Below are 6364 nucleotides of genomic sequence, written 5' to 3'. Positions count from 1 at the left end.
AAAGAGCAAGTAAGGGCCACTAACAAGTAGGAATGTGTTGTAGCCAAGGAGTAGGATTACTCCTTTCAGCACAACTGGGATTCATTTTTGAAAGAGATGGAAGGAATTTGATTAATTTTCAGAACTGTTTCATATTCTGTAGTGTTTCTGTGCCACAGGTGATTTAAGCATTTCCATGTTGGTAGAGATTCAGGCTGTTTACTGTTTTAGGAGACGCTCTTAGAGAGTGGAACATACTGTCTGTGTTCAAGTTGTGGGATATGATTGTGGATTTTGGTTGTTCATTATACCGTCTTTAAAATTGGACAAATTTAATGAACGTGGGTCAGTCATGGACCATTTATTTTGACTGTAGTGACACAAAGCAGGGTTTATTGGTTATTTCACAGGTGCAGCGTTAAGATCTAGTCTGAGAGCTTTGTGGGAATGGAACCTAGACATGTATTAGAGTTGTATCAAGGATGCTGTTCTTGAGAATTTGTAATTCGTGGGAATAGGAAGGTATAATCGAATGGAGAAAGAGTGCCAAACCTGGGCCAATGATGAGATTGGAGGGTGTCTGAATCAAACACTTTGATTAAAACCATCTGCAACTCTGAGGTCCGTTATGTAAAGCAGCCTTCCGCTTACCTTCTATGGAAATGAGCTTGTAGCAGAAGTTCAGAATATGCATATATCTTGATCATGGGTGTTCACAGTTTATGGGTATAGACTGAATTTTTATAAGTAAATCAATGTGTAAATAAATAAATCTATAAATGGGTAATTATAAGGAAAGCTTGGCATGGAGCAATTAAGATAGTATCCAGTGACACGTGGATTATTGTTACATATTTCTATAGCACTGAATTGCAGTGATATATATTAATAAAGGTTGCTGTCCTTTTCTGGAAGTATGTAGACAGATGTATGTAAGGCTCAATATTATTGTTTGATGTATGTGGTTGTTTACAGATAGGTTTTATTTAGAAAAGGGAAAAATTACATAAATAAATAATAGATTAAATAGCTAATTGGAAATAAGAATGAGCATAATTCATCTCATTATTAATAATTAAGTTATTATTAGTGAAGTATTATTTACTGAGTTTTATCAAAAACGAGAAAAAATCTAGTTTTTAAATCTCTGTGGGTAATGTAATGGACATATGGAAACAGCAGTATTATTTAAGGTGATTATCTAATGTTAATAAATTCCCATATATTGATGAATTGTTACATGTAAATAGAATATGTCATCACAGTTAATTTTTTCAAAGAGGGCAAAACGTAGCCCAGTAAGAAGTAAAAATAATGATTAGTCATTGTCTATACTACTGATGCTCTATTTCTAGTTTGGCTATGGGAATATAGGTACTTAAACATAAATAGCATTTTTGTGCTATGTTGTTGATGGGTTTACGTGTATGCATGCACGCGTGTGTGTTAGTATATGTGAATGTATAATCAAATATTCCATGGATCATTCCATAAATGAATAAATAAAACAATGAATGATTAAATTAATATATAAGTAGGGTCAAGCATAGACCGTTAGTGAAAATATGCCATGAATCATGAATTTAAATTTATCCGTTTCTACATAAGTTAAATCCATCAAATGAAAGATTATCTAAGTTCTTGCCTATGTGGGTAGGGGATGTGTAAGTAGTAATAGCTCTTGTTTTGAGTGATGAATTGAATAGTACTTATTGTATTATTTAAAATTAATTGTTAAATCAATAAATACAAATAGGTGATGTTCTTGGATCAGTGATGAAAATGGGACTTGAATCAACTTTATGATTAATTTAATACAGCACAACTAATGTTTTTAAAATCAGTCTCAATCTGTACTGTTCATTCTTTTGAACACTGATATTTGACTCCACAGAACAAAGACCATGGCTGATTTAATCAGTCTCTGCTGATGAAGATCTTGGCTGGTCCCTTTGTGGGTAAGAAACCTAAAGACTTAAGTAAATAACAGTAAAAAATCTTGTCAATTGGGGTCAATTTTTTTTAGTGTTCTTTGAATTATTTAAAGTAAGCCTTATATAGACCAATGATGTGAACGTGTCATGAAATAAAAATTATAGTTAATCCAATTAAGCACAATTATGGTTAAAAATAAGATGGAAGACATTCATTTTCAGAGCTGATTAATAATTCATCTTATTTTTACACTACATTTAGGATTTATTCAGTAATAAAATATACACTGCACTGTCCAATGTGGTTGCCCCTATCCACATGTGACTATTTATATTTAAAATAATTAAAGGGAAGTGAATTTTTAAATTCCATTCTTAGTTGCAATAGCCTCATTTCCAGTACTGAGTGACCACACTGGAGAATGCAGTTATAGTACATTTACATTACATGCAAAGTCCTGTTAGGCAGCCCCTCCGTGAGGGAGGAGCTCGCAGAGAGACGGAAGACGGTTGGAATGGGATGGCTAGCAACAAGAATGTTGATTGATCCATACATGCTTCACTGAGGGCCATTACAGAAACAAATTTGATCCATTGGGAAAAGATCTAGTCTATGAGAAAGAGCCTGTAAACATCTCTCGGTTATATTCAAGGCTATTGTTCTTGGCTATTAAAAAAATTCATGAGTATTGATTTTATTACTGCTAGTGAATCAATGAATGGATCAATAAACAAAGGTATAAATGAAGAAAAAGACTGCTTATCCTGGATCGATGATGAGTACCCTGGGGTGTCTGAATCAAGGACTTTGATTAAACCCTGTAACTCTGAGGTCCATTGCAAAAAGATTCCTGCTCATTGTCTTCATGGGAAATGAGCTTATGCCAGGATTTTGTTCTTGGGCTTTTGAGTATGGATTATATTATTTTCGGTGAAGGAGTGCATGAATAAATCAAAGAAAGTACTGTATATATAAAGACAAAATGGGTTATTCTTGGTCCAAATATGAGAGTATGTAATGTAATAAGAGTCATTACTAATACATTTCTGAGGCACTAAGTTCTAGTAAAATAAATTGATCAAAGCTGACCCTTTTGGGTAAGGAGCATTTAGATAAATGGATGTTAGAGTCCATGTTGTTGTTCTGGGTTAGGGTATTTGCTTTTTGTTTAATTAGGAAAAGGACAAAATCGTTACTTAAATTAATTATTGATTGAATACTTAATCGTGAGAGGGGCTTACTCATGGATCTATGCTGAGAATATGTCACATGACCAGATGTAATTAATCCACCAATATTCGCTATGTTTAAATTCAGTTCCTAAGTTTAGTTAAAAAAACAAGAAAAAATGATCTGATCTTTTCTCCATGTCTAATGAGCGTATGGACAGGCATTAATACTATAGAGTCACAGATATAGTGGTAGTATTATAAATGTAAAGAAGGAAGAAGTTGATATCTCAATCAGTTATTTAAAATAAGGCCACAGCATGTACCAATAATGAACATGTTTTACAGAAGAGAAAGTGTGACTAATCCAATTCTACACAATTGCTCTCCAGATAAAGAAAATAGACATAAGCTCTTACATTTTTGGAATGATGAGTATATTTATTATATTTAGATAGGATTTCCCTTTCTGTATTGTTGGTGCAATTTCCTTAAACACTGAAATAGAAAAATGACTCCATGTGTAATTATTTACCTCCATATGTATGGATGCACTTACAATTGCTAGGAATGTGTTGGAATCTAGGATTTAGATGCATCTAATTCTGTCTAGCAAGATTTATTTAGAAAGAAGATTTAACTCTTAGCTGGCTGGGTAGAGGGCATATTAACAGACAGACATGTATAATGGAGATAGTTCTTATTCTTGTATCTGATGTTCATTATACTAGTTAAACGTAATACTTATCAATGAATCAATAAGTATGTATGCCACCCGTAGTTTAAATATATGACTGGCATAGATATTTATTACTAATGAATTATTGTTGACTTCAACTGAATTAAAAACATTTGGATCTAGGCTTCCTGTCTATCTAATCTACCTGTTTTTGTATTTGCTTTATACGCCGCAAAATGGGCGCACAGGGATTTAACCATTCTCTAGCGAGGACTGTCTGGTTGGTGTCTTTTGGGTAATGTTTGTAGAAACCAACGTAAGTACCAAAGTGGTTACTTCTGGTCTGGGGATATGTTGTGGGCGTTAACTCTATTATTGCAGACAGCAGAATGGCTACATAGAAACATAAAATGAAGAAAAGTTATGTGTGGACCAATCCAACATACTTATAGTCAGTTAAGGAGAAAAAAGCAAGACCATTTTATTCACTTTTATAGTTAATTATTCAGTTAAGTAATTAGTGTAGAAATTAATTATTCAATTTTATGTAAGTAATAGTTGATTTAAATCTTCCTCTGTTTATAAAGACACAGTTTAGTCACATTCCAAGATGTAAGATATTGTCAGTGTTTTGAGTATGGGGTAAAATGATGGGTTCATAGTTAGTTGTTTATTGTCACATCTTTAAAATACGGAGAAAGTAAATGGAAGATGATCCAGCCCTAACCAATTAAGAGTATGGGATCTGTATGAATCAGGGACGGTTATTAATCTACTAATCCGCAAAACTGAATCTATTACACAAAGGGAACTATCTAGTTCCTCTGTGTGAAATGATCTACGGAAAGGTATTAGGATAGTCTAGTTTTTTTGTTGTTGGTTTTTTGGGATTCTTAAGTATTGATTATATTATTAATTTAATCATTGAAACATGAACAAATGTATAATTAATGATGACAAATATTAAACTGGGACCAATGGTGGGCCTTTGTTGGTGTGAACCAAGGGTTATGATTATTCCAAATATGCACCAGCAACATCCATTTCCAAGAGAATGGTCTATTCATGTTGTGGAAAATGAGCCTGTAGACAGACATAGTAGTTCTTGTGGAAGTTTTAAAGTTCTTAAAAATTTGTGTAAATTTAAGGGGGACAAACGTAATTTTGTTATATGTGTAGATTGCATCATGGTGATATCAGGGCTTTGGGGTGTCTTTCACCAAAATGGCCTACACTGTACCTACGATGCAATTTCCCAACATCCACCCCCCAGCCAAGTGCACCAATGGTTGAATCAAGACACTAATATATGAAAGAAAGAAGCAAAGAATCTATTAGAGGAGAATATAATGAAAAAGTAATTATTTTACAAATATTTCTGAAGAATTGAGGTCCACTAAAAATAGATGGAGCAGGTTACACTTTGGATTAGGAGCATGTAGACAGATTTTTGTCATAGTCAATGTGCTTGTTCTGGATATAGGGTGAATTGGTAGTTTTTCATTTTATTAAAAAAGAAAGTAAAAAGTTATTAAATAAATAAGAGATTAGCCCACTAACTAAACAAAAGAGGGCCAAACCGCAACCATTAAGAAGCACAGGTTCCAGTTCTATGTAACTACTGTCCAGATACAGAAAAAGACCCAGGCTCTGTCCACGTGGAATATCGTACGTGTAGACAGGTATATGTTATATTCTAGTTCTGAGTTGCTGTTTTTTTTCCCCTGTTCATTTTCTTTAGAAATGTAAATAGATGATTAAATTAATCCACGAGGAAGTGCAGACACAAATACATACCTACAGAGGTACACATACTTATACATTCATGAACAAGGCAAACCATAGACCATGGATGAGACTGTTCTATGAAACAATCATTTGGATTATTAATAATTCTATTTAAATGTAGTCCATTTAAAAGTTGACCTAAATTATTGTTATGTGCATTGGGAGGGGCATGGAGACAATATGTATGTTAGCTATAGTTATTTTTCTTGTCTTGGGTGATGGAGTTTATCATACTTATTAGTCTATTAAAATTATCTTTGAGCTAGTCAAAGGCTGATCATAAGCTGTGCTCAATGTCTGTTTCCTCTTGAGGATTTCAGTTAACCCAGTAACACCTGGCATCCATACAAAGAAAAAACATCTCCGTGGTTTCATTCTTTCTAACATCTGCTTTGTAATTCATAGAATGGACATACGAGGGCTGATTTAATCATTCCCCCACGGATGAAGGTTTTGATGGTTACCTATCTGGGTATGGAGTGAGTAGGCTGAGGTAAGTAATTCTTAAGTCTAATGATGAGTATCTTGCCAATGCATTTTGATTTAATTATTACACATGGATCAATGACAGAACCAATAAATAAGTATAGAAATAAATTTTAAAAAGAGGGTAAAGCATTGTCCAACTATGAATATGTATGGTTAGACAAGACATACTATTAATATAAATGGAAAACATTAAAGTCTTAAGAAATCTATGGATCAAGAATATATTACCTGTTTGTCTAACAGTCTTAAAGACACTTTATATGAGAAATAGTCAAAATTATTATTCTGGGTCAGTTCAAGTTTGAGGTTGTTAATTTTATTAAGA

The sequence above is a fragment of the Propithecus coquereli genome, unplaced genomic scaffold, assembly GCF_000956105.1.
Source record: "Propithecus coquereli isolate 6110/MARCELLA unplaced genomic scaffold, Pcoq_1.0 Scaffold256, whole genome shotgun sequence".
Classification (NCBI taxonomy): domain Eukaryota; kingdom Metazoa; phylum Chordata; class Mammalia; order Primates; family Indriidae; genus Propithecus; species Propithecus coquereli.
This window is presented reverse-complemented; position numbering follows the sequence as displayed.